General features: G+C 37.1%; 1 pseudogene; it reads right to left on the bottom strand.

Annotated features, from left to right (window-relative positions):
- Positions 1-4315: 4315 nt before the first annotated feature.
- Positions 4316-21345, bottom strand: part of LOC101414302 (large ribosomal subunit protein eL15-like) — a 100478-nt pseudogene continuing 83448 nt past the window's right edge.

Below are 21345 nucleotides of genomic sequence, written 5' to 3'. Positions count from 1 at the left end.
TCAGGGTGAGGCCAGGATGATATAAAATATTTTATTACTTAGTTTTCTGTTGTTGTTGTTGTTGCTGCTGCTGCTGTTGTTACAATACTAGTATATAAGACTAACAAAAATCTACTGGTAAAGTCCCAGAACTTAGGAATCCATCAAATTTCTTTATTATTTAACCATCAAACCTAGAACTAAACAATTTAATAATTTTTCTTTCAAAATAAATAAAACAAGCTTAATTCATATAAAAAGAACACGTGTATTAGGATCTCAGAGACATGAAAATAACTTGTGCTCTGTTGCTGACTTTGTTAATCATTTCAATTTTCTAGGCTTTAGTCTCTTCTTTCTTTATATATATATATATGTTCACTATGGTATCTTCCATTTTAATATTTTGTGATTTTATAATATGGATCAAGTACTAATATGTGGACCATGATCTTTACTTTTAAACATTTCTTCCTTGAAACTGAATTTTGGAATGAGACATTATGATGTCAGAATGCAGAATGGAGCTGAGTATTTATTTTAAAATGTAGAGATCATATTGCATGCATATTCTTCATAATGCTTGGCACCAATTATTTGGATGCTATAAATGAATCAGACCCAAGTTATGGCTTATTTAACTATATTGGATAAATAGATTACCCCCCACCACACATTTATAATATGTAACTAAAATCAGGTCATAACATTTCATTTATTGGAATGAGAACTAAATGGCCACTGGAGATGGCTGGGTTTGATCCTTGGGGAGAAGGTTTTTTTCTTTCTTCCTTTGCTATTCAAAAGGAGGTGTCTCATTTTAGTACTGGTTTTGTCACTACCTACATTTATATCACTAAAATATAATCAAATGTTATTTCCTACTTTGAACACAGCAAGCATTTTCATTCACATTCACCTGCTACATACCATGTGTCACAGAGAAATCAACCAGCATGTGAGAAATGAGTCATAGATACAAAGAAAATGCTGCCTGCTAAGACCCATTCTTTTTAAAAATATATGCTTTATTAAATTAGCTGTGAATTTACAAAATGATCATGTACATGTATGGATTCCCATTCAACACCCCTCCACTAACAAACTACATTGTTGTGGAACATTTGTTATGATTATGAGATAATATTCTCGGACTATTATCACTAACTATGAAGATCCATTTTTTTTTTAACTTAATTCATCTTAGCCTGAAAGTTCAACTATAGTGATTGGTGGGATGTTTTACTCAGGCAATATATGCAGCTGAATCTTATTTTTAATCCCCTATATAATTAATAGTCATTTTAATCAAGAAGTACCACAAGAATCCTATGGGTGGGTGAAGGTTGCAATTAATAGTATAAGAATGTGCTTCCTTTACAAAGTGTTAAGTACGTGTTGATACATGGGAACATTACAGCTAATATAACTTGTGGATGATAGTTAACAGTAATATTGTAATATTTTTGCAACAATGGCAAATTTAATTAATAATGCCTACAAAACATCAGTATTCCAGTTTTAAAAATCTTAATATGTTTAACTTCATTAATATAAAAATGTACAAAAATTTTGCCATATCCATGAACCAGCATCATCTCATGATAAAAAAATAAGCAAAGGTTTAGGCTTAACTAAGTATTTATGGTGGCTAAAATAATTCATTTTTCAGTATTCTGATTTCTAATTGTTCCTACAAATGAATTTTGACAGAACATGAAAAAAATTGCCAACCAAGAATACTGTATCAGGTGGTAGACTTGGCCCAGTGGTTAGGGCGTCCGTCTACCACATGGGAGGTCCGCGGTTCAAACCCCGGGCCTCCTTGACCCGTGTGAAGCTGGCCCATGCGCAGTGCTGATGCGCGCAAGGAGTGCTGTGCCACACAGGGGTGTCCCCTGCATATGGGAGCCCCACGTGCAAGAAGTGCACCCCGTAAGGAGAGCTGCCCAGAGCGAAAGAAAGTGCAGCCTGCCCAAGAATGGTGCCGCACACACGGAGAACTGACACAACAAGATGACGCAACAAAAAGAAACACAGATTCCCGTGCTGCTGACAACAACAGAAGCGGACAAAGAAGATGCAGCAAATAGACCCAGAGAACAAGACAATGGGGGGGGGGGTGGGCGGGGGAAGGGGAGAGAAATTAAAAAAAAGAATACTGAATCAGGAAAAACTGATATAATATCTTCTTTGCCATTGCTGCAAAAATATTACAATAGTATTGTTAGCTATCATGCATAAGTTATATTAGTTGTAATTTCCCCATGTATCATCATATATTCTTAACACTTTGTGAAAGAAGAACATTCATAATTTTTACTGTTAACCAAAATCTTGATCCACCACTGAAATCACTATATTATACATGCCCTAGATTATTCTCTAGCTTCCTTTCAATTGACATTTACATCAATGGCAAAGAAGATATTATATCAATTATAAGGGATAAAAATAGGGAGTTTTAAGACAGTATGGGTTTTTTTTGTGTGTGTTTTTTTTAAAGACTAAATTTTACACATTTTATTTTTCCTCAAATTATATCAACTGTTTTTGCCATCAAGATTTGACACCTTTTTGGAAGTTATGGTACTTGGTTTGCTTTACATTAGCACTAGAAGATGCCAAGAAACAAACCCTATTTGTCTTAGCTTTATTCCTTCAGTTGAACCCACACACACATCAGAACGTGGTTTATTGAAAAAACATTTTCTTAGTAATAAAGAGTTTAGGACTCAATGTTTTATTTATGAAGCCTGCTAAGCAATGCTTTCTGGAAATCATTTAAGATTTTCGGGACCTCAGAAGTACAAAAATTGGCTCCAGGAAACCAGCAACCAGACTAAAATCAAACTATCCATTCTTAATTCAGCAACTTCAGAATTTTGAAGAACTGGGGCGATTCCTCCTCAGTATTTCTTAAAAACACTCAAATACACCCTAGGAAAGAGGCCTGGCCTAGTGTTAGACATGATGTGAACCAGGGCAACAGAATGTGGCGGTGTGCTCGAGTGAGTACAGTTGATGGCCCATGTTTGCAAACTATTTTGAAGGTAGGTTGACAAGAGATGAGTAAACACTTCAGCCAAGACTGGAAACCGTGAACCTACACCAAGAACATTTCTCAGCAGCCTTATAGAAATGGGTAACTTGCGGGTATTGGTTCTTCTGAGGGCTACAGAGACCCACAGGTTCTATGGTCATGGCAGATGGAGTTCAGTGCCATGTCAGTTGGCCCTTTTTTGGAGTTTGTGTTTCTGTGTGATGGAGCTGGACTCAGATGTGATCTTTTTTCACAAGCCTTTCCTGTTACTTTTACCAGAACTGTAGTTGATGCTGGGGTTTAAAATATACCCAGGGGATCTGAATCTCTGGACTGACCATATGATAGCCAGGCCCTGAGCCTCAACAGACTTCAGCTCCTACACTCTGGTTTATTGGACTTACCTCACTCAGCTAACATGGAGTTGAAGAAGGTCAACCACACACCATGGAGTCAAGAGTGCCTACAACTGAAAGCAGGAGGATTGCATCCAGCATCCATGTGGAATCTAAGCCCCCTCTGGATATAGATGTGGAGTGGGCACAACCATTCCAAGGTCTACAGGATGCAGGAATAGAATATGGATTAGAATGGCCTTACTGATATTCTATTCATGAACTATTGTGATTAGTAATCTAAGAAAATGTGACATTGGTGTGGAGAAAGTGGCCATGGTGGCTGCTGGGTGTGGGGATTGGGAGGAAGAGATGAGATGTGTAGGCATTTTCAGGACTTGGAGTTGTTCTGGGTGATGCTTCAGGGACAGTTACCAGACATTGTATGTCCTCCCATGGCCTACTGAATGGGAAGTGGTTGAGTGTGGGCTATGATGTGGACCTTTGACCATGAGGTGCAGTAGTGCTCAGAGATGTATTCACCAAATGCAATGAATGTCTCATGATGATGGAGGAGATTGCTCCTATGGGGGGATGGAGTGGGCTGAGGGAGTGGGGGGTATACGGGGACCTCATATTTTTTTAATGTAACATTAAAAAAATAAAGACAAAAAAATAAACCATTGCTGTATGATTAAAAAAAAAAAGAAATGGGTAACTTGGGTTGATATAAGATCATCTGTAAGGTTGGACTGTAACAAGCAATGATATACTTTTATAACCAATTCTTTTTCCCTTAGTAAGGCTAGAGGCCTCTTAATAGTCACAAGTTACTAATACAGATAAAGCAAAATCTTGATCATAACACCTTTTAATTTTCTCTCCTCACAAATTTGAAAGGTACTATCTAATGGCCACTGGCTTCCCCAAACTACCATTTATTACTAGCTTACAAACCTTAAGGTTAATAATTCACTTGTCTCATTTATTAATGCTCAATTACCATCAGTTCCAATATATACCAGTATCAATACCACTGACTAGTGAAAATTTTTTCCTAATTTTTCCTTCTAGTCAAACTTCAAAAAAAAAAAAACAGCCACTGAACAGTAAACCAGGAGAGCACTGCATCACCCCAATAAGGATGCAGGTTTTTCATGCACCAAACAAATCTACATAAAAAAGCTAGTTTCAGTGCTCCTCTTAAAGTATTTATTTTACACCTATTATACCACATAGCATGGCATTTTTAAGCATGACATAGAACTCCCTAATAAGATAAAGCAAAAACAAAATTGTTTATCTTATTAGAAACACGATACATGATCACTTTATATTCTTCAAACAATATTGTACTTTAACTTTCATAATTTGATAATATATCCATGAAACAATCTGCAGACAACTACTGTTTTAACAAAGAACACTTTTAAGTAGACAGGACTGTCCTAAATTGTTTATTAGGTATGAATTTTACAAACGTTACTTACAGATTAGCGGTAACGGTGGAGCTGGAGAGTATTGCGCCTTCTCCAGACTGCACGCCGAGAACCACCAATAGTGTGGTGGAACTTGTGGCCCTTTCCAAGGCCGCGACTCTTGCGGCCTGCAGATGTCAGCCCACGCATCTCCCTGTGCTTGTGAACTGGCTTGGTGATCCACTGGGTGTCAAGATTTCTTCTGATAGCTTTATGGAATGGATCAATGAGAATAACCTCAAAGAATTTGTATGTGGAATCTTCTCCAACCCAGTAAGAATTCAGGACTCTCAGCGCCACACAGTGCCGTCCAGCTTGCTCCTCAGCAACAGACTGAAGGCTTCAAGCAAACTTCAGCTGGTTAACACCATGATGCACAGGCTTGCCATAGGTTGCACCCTTGGGAATGGGGCGTTTGCGGCCACCTCGGCGCACTTGAATCCTGTAGATGACATAACCTTGCTTAGCCTTGTATCCCAGTCGGTGCGCTTTATCGGGCCTGGTGGGACGGGGGGGCCCTGTGGAGCGCAGAGAGCTGGCGGTACTGCCAGCAGCGGACTCTCAAAAGAAAGCGCATCACGTCGGACTGCTTCTTCCTCCACAGCTCCTGGATGTATTTGGAGGCACCTATCTTGGCTCACCCTGATGGCTGCCGCCAGACGGAAAGGAAAGTCGACAGTATGGGTTTTTTCCTTTAAGAGTAATGGAAACATTCTAAAATTGACTAAGATGATGACAGGCACAACTCTGGGATGAAAATGAGAGCCACTGATTGTACATTTTGAATAGATTGTACAAGGGATGGAACAGTGTAACAGGGAATTCTGTAGTGGAAGAGGGACTGTGGTTAACAGAATAAATATGGGAATGTTCTTTCATGAACTATAACAAATATATAATATTAATAAAAGGGTGTTAATAATCAAGTAGTTTGGGAAAAAATACACCAAATGTAAGATATGGGTTATAGTTAGTACTAATATTTTGATAATGCTCTTTCATAGTCTGTAACAAATGTTTCACAACAATGCAAGGTGTTGGTGTTGGGCTGATATATGGGAGCCCTGTATGATATGTATGTTTGTTTTGTAGGTTCATAACAATTGCTATACACTTATTGTTTATATTTGTTCATGTTTGGATGGTATATTTCAATAAAATAAAAGACTTTCATGGGCCTTGGGCACTTTTGCCTTTGTGGACCCCTTACACATTAAAAATATTCTTCAACAACACTGACGTAAAGACAAATAATAAAAAAAGAATTAATAAGAATGAATATTCATTCAATTTCTACTTTCATTTATTAATTTAATCAATAATGCCTACAAGAAATCAGTATTCCAATTTAAAAAATCTTAATATGTTTGCCTTCATTAATATAAAAAATGCAGACAAATTTTGCCTTATCTATTAACCAGCATCATCTCATGATAAAAAATAAGAAAAGATTTTTTGCATCAATAACATTTATGTTGGCTAAAATAATTCATTTTTCAGTATTTTGATTTCTAATTGTTCCTACAAATAAATTTTGGCCAAATGTGAAAAAAATTTCCAACCAAGAATACTATGTCAGGCAAAGCTCTCTTCCGACATTGAGGGAGAGGCTAAGACATTCCTAGATAAACAAAGGTTGAAGGAGTTCATTACCACTAGACCAGACCAACAAGAATGCTAAAGGGAGTTCTTTGGGTTGAAAAGAAAGGACATTAGACATTTGCATGAAGAATTAAAGATCTTCTGAGGGTAATGACATGGGTAAGTATAAAAGCCAGTACTATTTTATTTTTTATTTGTGTCTCCATGTTACCTCCTATGGGATCTAAAATGTGAATGAATAAAAAGTAATGATAAATCAATGGTTTTGTACGTATAATGTATAAATATGTAATTAGTGACAAGAACTCCATAAAGGTGGGGGTATGGAAGTATATGCAAATATAGTGTATGTATGCTATTGAAGTTATGTTGGTATCAAGCCAAAGGAGATTGTTATAAATTTGTGATGTTAAATTTAAGCCCCATGGTATCCCCAAACAAAATATTGGAAAAATATGTGCAGAAAGAAATGAGAAGGGATTCAAAAGGATTCACTACAAAACTCAGCAAAGGACTTGGATAGATATTTCTTCAAAGAAGACATACAAATGGCCAATAAGCACATGATAAGATGCTCAATGTCATTAGCTATTATGGGAATGCAAATCAAAACCACAATGAGATAATTAGATACCACCTCATACCCACCAGAATGGCTATTATTTTAAAAAATGAAAAGGAACAAATGCTGGTGAAGATGCAGAGAAATGGGAACCTTAGCACATTGTTGGTGGGAATGTAAAATGGTGCAGCTGCTGTGGAACACAGTTTGGAAGTTCCTAAAAAAGTTAAACATAGAATCACCCAATGACCCAGCAATTTCACTTTCAGGTATATATCTAAAAGAATGAAAGCAGGGCATCAGACATATATTTGTACACTAATGTTCGTAATACCACTATTCACAGTTCCTAAAAGGTAAAAACAACTCAGTGGTCCATCAGCAGATGAACAGATAGACAAAATGTGATATATGCATATAATGGAATATTTATTAAGCCCTAAAACGTAGTGAAGTTCTGATACATGCTATTACATGGATGAACCTTGAAGACATCATATAAGTATGATTCCACTTATATGAAATAGTTAGAATATGGAAATTCATAGAGACAGAGAGTACACGTTACTGGGGTGGGAGAGGAAGGAAAACTAGGATTAATGCATAATAAGGACAGATTTTCTGTTTGGGATGATGGGGAAGTTCTGGTAATGGATGGTGGTGAAATTAGCACAACATTGTAAGTTTGAGTAATTACACTAAATTGCATGCTTGGGAGTGGTTGAGATGGGAAAGTTAAGGTATACACGTTTCCACAAATAAAGGTAAAAGAGAGAGTGACATCATTAGTATCATTAAATGAGACACGCCTTGGAAAAGTCTCCCCAAGGAATCAACAAATGAAAGGAAAAGTCCCACTTGCTTTGAACTCGGGAGGATGATAGAAAATGAAGAAGTATTCTACAAATGCTGAGTCAAAGAAAAAGAAAAATAATCACCCAAATCAGGTAGGAGACTTTCTTTCTGGACCCTCTAGGCTAGACTCCAGTCCCTCAATCCATCCTGTGCAATTTAGGAGTTGTATAGAGGGAGCATGGCCTGATACCTCCTGCCACAGATGCAGATTGTAAAGCCATTCACAGTAGTGAGTTAGAAACCCACACATATCCAGGCACAGGGAAACAAGTCTGCAGAGATGCAGGGGTTAACACAAACAACTGAAGAGTGCCACATATGAAAGTGCCCCAAGGGACAGGGGAAAGAGAGACTATAGCAGAACTTTTGGAAAGAGTTGAGCACAATCAAACCAGGTTCTGTTTCCTACACCACATAAGTGCAAAATGGGCCTTTCTGGATAGACCCACCATTCCAGATTGACCTCATCTTGGTCCCCAGGGTGGGATACATAATGGGAAAGAAACTGGAGGCAGAAAAGCCTCACAGAAAAAAAGGGGAGGAGAGAACTGAACTACTGTAAGCCAGGATGGGTCCTAGAACTGAAAAGTATAAGGAAAAGGGGTTACTGAGTGAGGATGAGAATTTAAAGAAATCATAGGAGCTGGGGAGAAAAAATTCTGCACAAACAAACAAAACAGTTCAAGATTCCTGGAAGGTGAAACAATTGCCCCCCAAAAAGTGCAATTTTATGAATTGTAACACATATCCAAAGCAAGAAACAGATGAAGATCTGAGAAAATATGAACAAACATGAGCTACTCTAACAATACAGACCAAGTTGGATCAAGCATCAAAGAAGAGTCTTAATACAAGACAATAAAAAAATAAAACCTTAGACAAGAGGGAGAAAGTGACCTTCAGAGTTATCATGTCAATATAATCAGATGCCCAGACATCAGCAAAAAATTACAAGCCATACTAAGAAACAGGATGATATGACTTAGTTAAGTAAACAAATTAAAAGCCAAACTCAGCATGTAAATGCATTACATTCCCCCAAGTGTGGGACATGACTCCTGGAGATGAGCCTTCCTGGCACCAAGGGATTACTACCAAGCACCAGCTGATGATGTAACTAGAAAAAGACCTTGAATAAAAGGGTCAACACAGACCAGCAGAATATCTCAGCCTACATGAAATATCAGGTGTTAAAAATAGCTTTTTTACCTTGAATAAAAGGGGGAAATGGAATGGACAAATGAGTTTATATGGCTATGAGTCTCCAAAAAAGAGTCGGGAGGTCATCAGAGGGGTCATGCTTATGCATGCCTGAACAGGGTCCCAGAGACAGCCAAAGTAGATACAAGCCCAGACTGGTTCTCCTGAGGGCTACAGAGACCCACAGGTTCTATGGTCATGGTGGATGGCTCTGGAGTTCAGTGCCATGTCAATTGGCCCTCTTTGGAATTTGTGTTCCTGAGTGTGATGGAGTTGGACTCAGATGTGACCTTTTTACACATACCTCTTCTGTCACTTTCACTGGACCTGTGGTTGGCACTGGGGTTGGTATATACTCAGGAAACCTGAATCTCTGGACTGTCCATGTAACAGCTAGGCCCTGAGCCTCAGCAGACTTGCAATTCCTACCCTCTGGTTTATTGGACTTACCCCAGCCAGCTAACAGGGAGGTGAAGTAGGTCAACCACCACATCAAGGAGCCAAGAGTGCCTACAACTACAAGTAGGAGAATTGCATCCATCACCCATGTGGGATCTAAGCCCTCTCTTGATATAGAGGTGGAGTGGACATAAACATCCCAGGGTTCACAGGGTGGAGGAATAGAGTATGGATTAGAGTGGACTTACTGATATTCTACTATGGAACTATTGTGATTAGTACTGGAAGAAATTGTAGCATTGATATGGAGAGAGTGGCCATGGTTCCTGCTGAGGGTAAGGAGAGGGAAGAAGAGATATGATGGGGGGGTATTTTCAGGACTTGGAGTTGTCCTGGGTGGTACTGTAGGGACAGATGCTGGACATTGTATGTCCTTCCATGGCCCACTGGGGGAGAGTGTAAACTACAACGTAGACCACTGTCCTTGTGGTGCCGCAGTGCTCCAAAATGTAGTCACCAAATGCAATGAATGTCCCATGATGATGAAAGAGTTTGTTGATGTGGGAGGAGTGGGGTGAGGGGTATGAAGGGTATATGGGGACCTCTTATATTTTTTTAATATAACATTTTTAAAAAATTAAAGAGAGAAAAAATAAAATAAAGCTTCAGAGGAGACAAAGGATTTGGAACAACTAATCAAAGAATTCAAACAAGTCTATATCAATTTAAGGAGATGAAGGGATATATGGATATATAGCTATAAGGTATTAAGAAGACAATGTGTGAACATAAAGAAAAATTTGAAAGTTTTAAAAGAAACAACAGAAATTATGTGGATGAAAGGGCACAATAATGGAGATTTAAAATATGCTTGAGACATATTACAACAGATTGAACAGGCAGAAGAAAGAATCAGCAAACTAGAAGATAGGAAGATAGGACAATCAAAATCATACTGTCAGAAGAATGGATTCAGAAAAGAATAGAAAAATTAGAGCCATGTCTTGGGGATTTGAGTGACAGGATGAAGCATGCAATCGTACTCATCATGGGTGTCCCAGAAGAAGAAGAGAAGGGAAAAGGGGCAAAAAGAATATTCGAGGAAATAATGGTTGAAAAATTCCCAACTCTTATAAAGGACATAAATATACATATACGTGTACATAAATATACAAAAAGTACAACATACTCCAAACACTATAAACACTAATAGGCCTACTCTGATACACATACTAATCAGAATGTCAAATGCTAAAAATATTCTATCTTGATAAAAATAGAATTCTAAAAGCAGCTAAAGAACCGTGATTCATCACATACAAGGGATCCTCAATAAGACCTAAGTTCCAATTTCTCATCAGGTGAGAAGGCAGTGGTATATTCAAGGCACTCAAAGAGAAAAACTTCCCAGCAAAAATTCTTTATCCAGCAAAACTATCCCTCAGAAATGTGGAAGAGTTTAAAATATTCACAGATAAACAGAAACTGAGAGGGTTCATCAAAAAAAGACCTGCCTTATGGAATTACTAAAGGGAGATCTACCAGAAATGTGGAAGAGTTTAAAATATTCACAGATAAACAGAAACTGAGAGGGTTCATCAAAAAAAGACCTGCCTTATGGAATTACTAAAGGGAGATCTACCAGTTGAAAGGGAAGGACAGGAGAGAATGCTTGGAGTAGTGTGAGGAAATGAAGATCTTCAATAAAGGTAATTAAAAGGGAAAATACAAAACCCAATAGTACTGTATCCTCAATATACAACTCTCCTCTTTAATTCCTCAAAGAGTCAAAATACAATTGAACAAATAAAGGGCATATTTCCTGATAATGAAGATGCAAAATATAAAGAGGTCATGTGGGGCAAAAACAACATAAAGAGGGGAAACGGAAGGATATGGACCAGAGGATGTGTATGCTGTTGCAGCTAAGTTGGTGTTTTAGTTTGCCAAAGGGCTGCCAATGCAAAGTACCAGAAATGGTCTGGCTTTTATACAGGGGATTTATTTGGGGTAAAAGCTTACTGTCCCGAGGCTCTGAGAAGCCCAACTCAAGGCACCATAAGAGGTGCTTTTTCACCAAAGTCAGCTGCCACATATGGAAACAAGATGGTCACCAAGCTCTGCCAAGGTTTCTGTCTTTCTACAGCTGTAGGCAAGCCTGGCATAGGGTTTGTCTCTTACCAGTCCTCCTCTCTCGGTCTCAGCAGCTCTGCTTTCTCCCCAAGTTCAGCTGTAAGCTATCAGGGATATGGTTCATTTCTCCCTGGGCCTCAGCTCTTTGAGCCTTGCATGGGCTTCTCTCCTTGCAGCTCAGCTGTGGGCAAAACTGGACGGTCTTTCTCTCACACAGCATGATCAAATATGGTGGCTTCCATTATTTGTGTCTGTGTCTCCTGTGTGTCTCTTTTTATATCAGACCCAGCCAGGGGGCAAAGACCTAAGCTGGCTCAAGCCTCACTGATGTAATCCAATCAAAAGCCCTAAAACAATTTTATCAAGTAATATGATCAAAAGACCCTTAATCAAATTTAATGCTATCAAAGGGCATCACACCCATAAGAATAGATTAGTTTATAAACATAACCTTTATCTTTTTGAAATTCACCAAATTCAAACTGTCACAGATGGTATCTTTCCAAATTAGTAGGTTATAAATGTAGGTTGTGTAATACAAACCCCAGGGTAACCACAAAGAAATGTTTTAAAAATATACAGAAACAGAAATGAGAAACGGATCAGTCAGATACACTACAATAGATCAACTATACAGAAAAGAGATTGCAATACAGGTAAACAGAGAAAAAAAGGACATATACAAACCAAAGGACAAATTGTCTTAAGTAAGTGCTGCCTTTACAATGATAACACTGACTGTTACTGTATTAAACTCCCCAGTCAAAAGATACAGCTTGGCAGAATGGATAAAAAAATATGATCCAACTATATATTATTTATAAGAGACTCACCTTAGATCCAAAGACACAAATAGGTTGAAACTGTAAGGATGGAAAAAAATATTCCATGCAAATAGTAACCAAAAAAGATCTGGGGTAGCTATACTAACATAGGACAAAAAAGACTTTAAGTCAAAAGCTGTTACAAAAGACAAAGAAGGACACTATATATTAATAAAAGGATCAACCATTAAGAAGAAATAATATCATAAATATTTATACACGTAACCTTGGTGCCCCAAAATACAGATGCAACCACTGGCAAAATAGAAAGAAGACATAGACACCTCCACACTAAGAGTTGGAAACTTCAATACAATACTCTCACCAATAGATAGAACATCAAGACAGAAGATTAAGAAACGGAGAATTTGAATATTATGATAAGTGAACTAGACCTAGCAGACATATACACAACATTGCACCACAAAACAGCAGGATATAATTCTTCTCAAGTGCACATGGATTGTTCTCCAGGATAGACCACATGTTAGGCCACCAAACAAGACTTAATATATTAAAAAAGATTGAAATTATACACAGCTTCTTCTCTGGCCATAATTGAATGCAGTTGGAAATCAATGCCAGGTGGAGAACTGGAAAATTCACAAATATATGAAAGTTAACCAACACGCTCTTCAACAATCAGTGGGTCACAGAAGATATTGCAAGAGAAATAAGTAAATATCTCAAAAAGAATGAAAACAGAAACACAACATATCAAAATATATGGGATGCAGTAAATGCTGTGCTGAGAGGGAAATTTGCATCCCCAAATGCTTACATTAAAAAAGAAGAAAGAGCTAAAATCCAAGACTTAACTGAACACCTGGAGTGACAAGAAAAAAAAATCAAACTAATCCCAAAACAAGCAGAAGGAAAAAAAATAACAAATATTAGAGAAGAAATAAATGAAATTGAGAATAAAATAAAACAGAATTAACGAAACCAAAAGTTGGTTCTTTGAGAAAACCAATAAAATTGACAAACCCTTAGCTAGAATGACAAAGAAAAAATAGAGACAATGCAAATAAATAATATCAGAAATGGGAAGGGGTACATTACTACTGACCTTAAAGAAATGAAAAGGATCATATGAGAATACTAAGAACAACTGTACGGCAACAAATTAGACAACTTGGTTGAAATGGACAAATTCGTAGAAACACATGAATAACCTACACTACTCTAGAAGAAATAGAAGTCCTTAACAGACCAATTACAAAAGATTGAATCAGTCATCAAAAACCTCCCAACAAGGAAAAACCCCAGACCAGAGAGCTTCATAGGTGAATTCTATCAATCATTCCCAGAAGAATAAATACCAAATCCTGCTCAAACTCTTCCAAAGAGAGAACAGGAGGGAACATTACCTATCTCATTCAGTGAGGTCAAATCACTTTAATTTCAAAGCCAGATTAAGATACTACAAGAAAAAAAAATTATAGACGAAGGTCTCTTATGAATATAGATGCCAAAAACTTCAACAAAATACTAGCAAATCTAATCCAACAACACATAAAAGAATTATACACCCTGATCAAGTTGGTTCAGTTAATGTGAACATTAACAAAACAATGGGAAAAATATATGATCATCTCAATTGATGTAGACTAGGCATTTGACAAAATCCAGCATCCTTTCTTGATAAATACACTTAGAAAAGTAAGAATAGAAGGAAACTTCCTCAAAATGCTAACGGGCATATATATAAAATCCACGGGAAACGGACTTGGCCCAGTGGTTAGGGCGTCCATCTACCACATGGGAGGTCCGCGGTTCAAACCCTGGGCCTCCTTGACCCGTGTGGAGCTGGTCCATGCACAGTGCTGATGTGCGCAAGGAGTCGTGCCACGCAGAGGTGTCCCCCGCATAGGGGAGCCCCACGCGCAAGGAATGCACTCTGTAAGGAGAGCCGCCCAGTGCGAACGTAAGTGCAGCCTCCCCAAGAATGGTGCCGCACACACGGAGAGCTGACACAACAAGATGATGCAACAAAAAGAGACACGGATTCCCATGCCGCTGACAACAACAGAAGCGGACAAAGAAGAAGACATAGCAAATAGACACAGAGAACAGACAACCATTTGGGGGCAGGGGGAGGGGAGATAAATAAATAAATAAATAAATAAATAAATAAATCTTTTTAAAAATCCATAGCTAATATCATAGTCAATGGTGAAGGACTGAAAGTGTTCCCTCTAACATCTGGAACAAGATAACAGTGCCCACTGTCACCACTGTTATTCAAAATTTTACTGGAAGTTTTAGCCAGAGCAGGTAGGTGAGAAAAAGAAATAAAAGACATTCAAATGGAAGCAGCTGTGGCTCGATCAATTTGGCTCCTGTCTACCATATGGGAGGCCCTGGGTTCACATCCTAGGGCCTCCTTGTGAAGACAAACTGGCCAGTGTGCCACAGAGAGCTGATGGCCCGCATGCCATGGAGAGCTGATGCAGCAAGATAATGCTAAAAAAGGAGACAAGCAGACACAGAAGAAAAAAAAAAAAGCACAGTGAATGGACACAGAGAACAGACAGCAAAAAACAAAAAAAATTTAAAAAAACAAGTCACAAAGTGGAGGGGGGGATAAATAAAGTAAAACTTTCACGATTTGCAGATGACACGTTTCTATAAGGAGAAAGTCCTGAAAAATCTACAATAAAGCTGCTAGAGCTAATAAAATTCAGCAAATTGGCAGGTACAAAATCAATATGCAAAAATAGTAGTGTTTCTATACACTAATAAAAAGCAATCCGAGGAGAAAATCAAGGGGAAAAATCCATTTACAAAGCAACTAAAAGAATCAAATGTCTAGGAATAAATTTAACCAATGATGTAAAGGACTTATACATGGAAAACTACAAAGCCTTCCTAAAAGAAACCAGAGACGATCTAAATAAATGGAGGGTCTTCACATGTTCATGGAATGGAAGATGTAAATTCAACCCAAAATTATGCACAGATTCAATGCAATCCCAATGAATATTCCAACAGCCTACTTTGCAGAAATGGAAAAGCCAATTATCAAATTTAATCTGAAAAGCAATACCATTTTGAAAAAGAACGAAGTTGGAGTACTAACACTCCTCACTTGAAAGCTCGTTGCAAAGCTTCAGTGGTCAAAACAACATGATATTTGCACAATGATAGATATATAGACGAATGGAATAGAATTGAGTGTTCAGAATAGAACCTCACATCTATGACCCACTGGTTTTTGACCAGATTGTCAAATTCACTCAACTGACAATGAATAATCTCTTCAACAAATGATGCTAAGCAAAACTGGATATACATATGCATAAGAATGAAGGACAACCCTATCTTACACCATATACAAAGATTAATTTAAAATGGATCAAAGACCTAAATATAATAACCAGGACTATAAATATCCTAGAAGAAAATGTAGGGAAGCATCTTTAGGATCTTGTGTTAGGAAATGATTTCTTATACTACACTGAAAGCACAAGCAACAAATGAAAAAGAGATAAATCAGACCTCACCAAAATAAAAATCTTTTTTGCATCAAGGGAGCTTATTACAAAAGTGAAAAGGCAAGCTACCTTATGGGAGAAAAATATTTGAAAGTTGCATATCCAATAGGGGTTTAATATCCAGAATATTTAAGAAATGCTTTAACTCAACAATAAAATTACAACAAAATTTAAAAATGGTCAGAAGACTTGAATAGACATTTCTCCAAAGAGAATGTACAAATGGTTAAAAAGCACGTGAAAAGATGTTCAACATCATTAGCTACAAGGCAAATACAATGGTGGCAGCTGGGTTTGGGGAATGGGAGGAAGAGATGAGATGTGGAGGCATTTTCGGGACGAGGAGATGTCCTGGGTGGTGCTTCACGGACAATTACGGGACATTGTAGATCCCCCCAGGGCCCACTGGATGGAACATGGGAAAGTGTGGGCTATGATGTGGACCATTGACTAGGGGTGCAGTGATGCTCAGAGATGTACTTACCAGGTGCAATGGATGTGTCACAATGATGGGAGAGAGTGTTGCTGTGGGGGGAGTGGGGGGTGGGGGCGGGGGGGTTGAATGGGACCTCATATTATTTTAATGTAACTTTAAAAAAATAAATAAATAATTTAAATTTTTTAAAAAACCCACAATACAATAGCATTTCATGCCACTAGAATGGCTACTGTTAACAGAAGAGGAACACTCGTTCATTATTGGTGAGAATGTAAAATGATGTAGCCACTGTGGAAGAGAGTCTGGCAGTTCCTCACAAAGTATAGAATTGCTGTATGACCTGGCAATCCCTTTACTAGGTATGTAACAAAAAGAATTGAAAGCAGGTAATCAAACAGATATTTCCACAGATGGTCATAGCGGCGTTATTCCCAATTGCCAAAAGATAGAAGGAACACAAATGTCAATCAAATGATGAATGGATAAATAAAATGTTGTATATATATACAATGGCATATTATTCAGCATTAAAAAGGAATGAAGTTCTGTATCATGCAACAACATAAATGAATCTTGAAGACATTATGCTGAGTGAAATGACAGGCACAAAGGACAATTATTGTATGATCTCACTGACATGAAATAATTAGAATAAGCAAATTCATACAGTTAGAATCTAGAATCTAGGTTACCAGATGCTGGGTTGGGAATATGGAATGGGAAGTTAATGTTTAAATTGTACAGAATTCCTATTTCGGTTGATTGTTAAGTTTTGGAATGGGTCGTGGTGACGGTATCACAATATCATGAATGGGGGAAATGGACTTTGGCCCAGTGGTTAGGGCGTCCGTCTACCACATGGGAGGTCCGCGGTTCAAGCCCCGGGCCTCCTTGACCCGTGTGGAGCTGGCCCATGCGCAGTGCTGATGCGCGCAAGGAGTGCCGTGCCACGCAGGGGTGTCCCCCGCGTAGGGGAGCCCCACGCGCAAGGAGTGCACCCATAAGGAGAGCCGCCCAGCGAGAAGGAGGGAGCAGCCTGCCGAGGAATGGCGCCGCCCACGCTTCCCGTGCCGCTGATGACAACAGAAGCGGACAAAAGAAAACAAGACGCAACAAAAAGACACAGAAAACAGACAACCAGGGGAGGGGAGGGGAATTAAATAAATAAAAATAAATCTTTAAAAACAAACAAACAAACAAAAAAACAATATCATGAATGTAATTAACAGCACTGAATTATATATGTGTAATTGGTTAAAAGGGGATATTTTAGGTCATATATATGTTACTAGAATAAAAATCAAAAGATAAAACAGGACTATACAACACAGTGAACACTATTTTAAGTGATGGACTATAGTTAATAGTAAAATTATAGAAATGTTCTTTTATGAATTATAACAAAAGCACCACACTACTAATGCAAGGTTTGAATTATAGGATGGCATATGGGAAAAATACTCTCTAATGTAAACTATGGACTATAGCTAATAGCACAATTATAATATTTTCCCCTCAATTGTAACAAAGGTATCACACTAATGTAAAGTGTTGATAATGGGATGAGGTATATGGGAACACTGTGTTTTCTACATGATTTTTTTCTGTAAACCCACAATTTCTCTAAAAAATTTTTAAAAAGAGAAAAAGATTGAACAACTTAAGGCAATATATGATCCTGGACTGGACTTAATAATGGAGGAGAATATTTCTGAAACTACGTTAATGGTATATATGAAAAAATTGTAGTATACACTGTAAACTTCACATCAATGCTAAATTTCTTGAACTTGATAACTGTACTTAAGGTGGTTACATAAGTGAATATCTTTATTCTTAGGAAATATACATGGAAGTATTAAGTGTTCAGATATAATGATGTATACAATCTACTCTCAAATGTTTATAAAATAGCTAGCTAGCTAGATTGACAGAAAGAATCATACAGCAAATATGGCAAAATTTTCTAAATTGTAGAACTCGATATCTGAGTGGGAAGTATGTTGGAGTTCTCTGCATGGGGTTTTTATTATATTTTGCTACTGTCCTGTAAGTTTGCCATTATTTCAAAGGAAAATATTTATTTTAAAAGAACATTGCAAATTTTGAATTCCTTTGTGTTATGCCTGAGTTGGACATCATATTCACCACTTGCTTATTCACAGTATGGAGAACCATGCCAGGGTAGCCTTTTGAAGACAGAGGTTAAAAAATAATCCCTAAACTACAAAGAGGAAGCAATTGCTAGAGAAGAGACTCCAAATGAGCCCCATAATTAAAGCAGTCCTAAGGGTATAGATATATTTATATATCTATATATATGACATTTATACAGTGATTTGCACATTTTAAAGTTATTTCAGATTCATTCTGTCATTTGAATTTCATGAGTTGGTGAGCTAGCAGAGCAGAGCAGGCATTGTGATTATTTTTTAGGGATGAAACAAATGTCTTGGTTTCCATAGACTCTCGATAAGTATATAGTAAAAGTAAGGGCACACGTCCCTTGGGCATTTGCTGACATATAATTAAAAAGATCTTCACTAATGTATTTTCTGTATGCCTGCGTGGAAGGATGCTCACCACAAACAAATACATTTTGACACTGACTGAATTGCTAGGACTTTGAATATAAGACTGCTCTTTTGGTATTCGATTGACAATACATAATGTTAGAAGTTTTGAGTTGGCTGTACAAAATGCTTTATTGTAAGAATGCAAGATAGCCTCATGAATGTTGTCTAATATTATATTTTATTGTTTTTCAAGTTTTGATTTGACACATATCCATTCATCTTGACTTAAAAGTTTACATTTTATTTTGTTTTCAACTCATACCCAATTACATTTAAAATGAATGCAAGCATATTATGGGGAATATGTTAGTTAAAAGCAAACTATACGTCCGTGGAGTGATGGTCGTGGGATTTGTGGCAACTGTCAGTTCAGTGAGATGGTGCCCTCATATTATCTTTGAAATTGTTCCATTTTTGTAAGTTCACACTTCCATTTTCCATACCTATTCCAGTGTACTAGCTGCTATTCTCTTCCACAATAAAGAGCACAATTTTCAACTTCCTCTTCTTTCAGCTGCCACACTTTCTTGGAAGAGAATTTATGAACAAATATGATCAATACCTATTAGTGTAGTGAAATCAATTCTCTGATTTCTTTGTATAAAGTTAATTGGGGCCAATTCTTTATAATCTGATAATTAAAACTCACTTTTTTTCATTCAAGAGAGATGTTAACACATTCCTTTTATCAACCTTTAGCAGATTTCTGGCATAATAATTATATTTTAAATTGAATGAAACTCTCATAGGGTAATAAAACACTTAGATTTGTTATAATTTCTTATATTTTAATGAAACAGTGACAATGACAGTCTTCCACATTTCTTTATTCAAAGAATAAATTCATTATGTCGCTTTGACCTTACAGTGTATAAAGAAATAATTATCATCAAAACATCTCAACATAAAAAGCATTCTAATTCAAATTTAATCAAACCAATATTGAGGAGAATGTTAAGGGAATGTAATGTATCCCTTTTGTGACAACATTAAAAACTTCTTTGCTGTGGCCAGGAATGATCCATCCAGATATGGTCCAAGAGATTCAAGAGAAGACTCAAGAAAACATATGATCTTAGCAGTTTAATGAAAGAGCAGAACCTTTACTTAAGGAACTATAATTACATAGACCTATAATCATTCTGCTAAATCAGGATGGGGAATTTTCAGCACTTCACAGCAATTATCTGAGGGTATGAAAGAACCAAAAACACCTGGAGACTCGGAGAAGGTACATGACCTGAAGCAGGGTCAGTTTCATGGACATCCTGTCTTTGTAGTTGTACAGGCCCTCAGGCTCAGAAGTGTTCTATGCTTGGTTTAATGCTCTGGAGTCACTTTTTTGAAATTCTTAATAATTTTTTTGACAAGGGACCCTACTAATATGTAGCCAGTACTGAGTGTAGGTCACCTGAGAGAGAAGTGCTTTGATAAGGTAGTTTGTTAGTGAGAAAGACCCACACTGGCAGCTTTGCTGGTACAATAAACTACAGAGCAAACTACAAAGCAGAAATTAGTGCAGACTGGGCCCTTCAAGGAGGGGCATATTGATTTGGAGAATAATGAATATTCCCAGAAGACTTAATGTGAGGAAGAAAGGGAACTGATGGAGAAAGACTTTGGACTATGATCACTAAAGTTAAGTAGTCTTGACTGTCCATCATTATTGGTACTTCTTCCCTTTTTATACTTTGTGTCCTACATTATTTTAAATGGGTTTCCCAAATGATTTTCTGGGTCACTCTTCTCAAAATAGTTTTAATTGCCCACTCCTATCAAAATATGTAATCACATATCCTCTCAATACAGATTTGTTTGTTTATTGCAGTAGAACTGTATTATATATTAGCATTATCCAATAGAAATATAGTGCGAGCCACAAACAAGAGCCACATATATAATTTTAAATTTTCTAATAGTCAAATTAGAAAAACTATAAAGAAACAAGTAGAATTAATTTAATGCTTTATTTAAACCAATATATTAAAAATATTATCATTGCAACATGACATCAAGATAAAAATTATTAAGGAGATATTTTATACATTTTATACTAATTTTTTGAAGTTCAGTGTGTATTTAAACTCTCAGTATCTTGTTCAGACTAACCACATTTCAAAGGCTCAATAGCCATGTGTAGCTAGTAGCTACCATATTCTACAGCACAGTTCCATGTATTTTAAAACATATGAAGTATAAATTAAAGATGTATGAAAATTAAAACCAAATATAAAAGGAAGTTCCAAATTTTAACATTTTCTGTCCTATATGCTGGAGGATGACCTTGAAGATCCCCTGGGGTGGGTGAATCCCACATTGAAAACTAGTGGTGGAGAACCATGACTGGATTTACCAAATTTCTAGGTATGATAGTTCTCAGTTTTTTATGCCATGGTTTGTCAGCTTCACATATAAGAAGAGTG

The sequence above is a fragment of the Dasypus novemcinctus genome, chromosome X, assembly GCF_030445035.2.
Source record: "Dasypus novemcinctus isolate mDasNov1 chromosome X, mDasNov1.1.hap2, whole genome shotgun sequence".
In the NCBI taxonomy this organism is placed as follows: domain Eukaryota; kingdom Metazoa; phylum Chordata; class Mammalia; order Cingulata; family Dasypodidae; genus Dasypus; species Dasypus novemcinctus.
The sequence above is the reverse complement of the archived record's forward strand: the minus strand, read 5'-3'. Positions and strand labels throughout refer to the sequence as shown.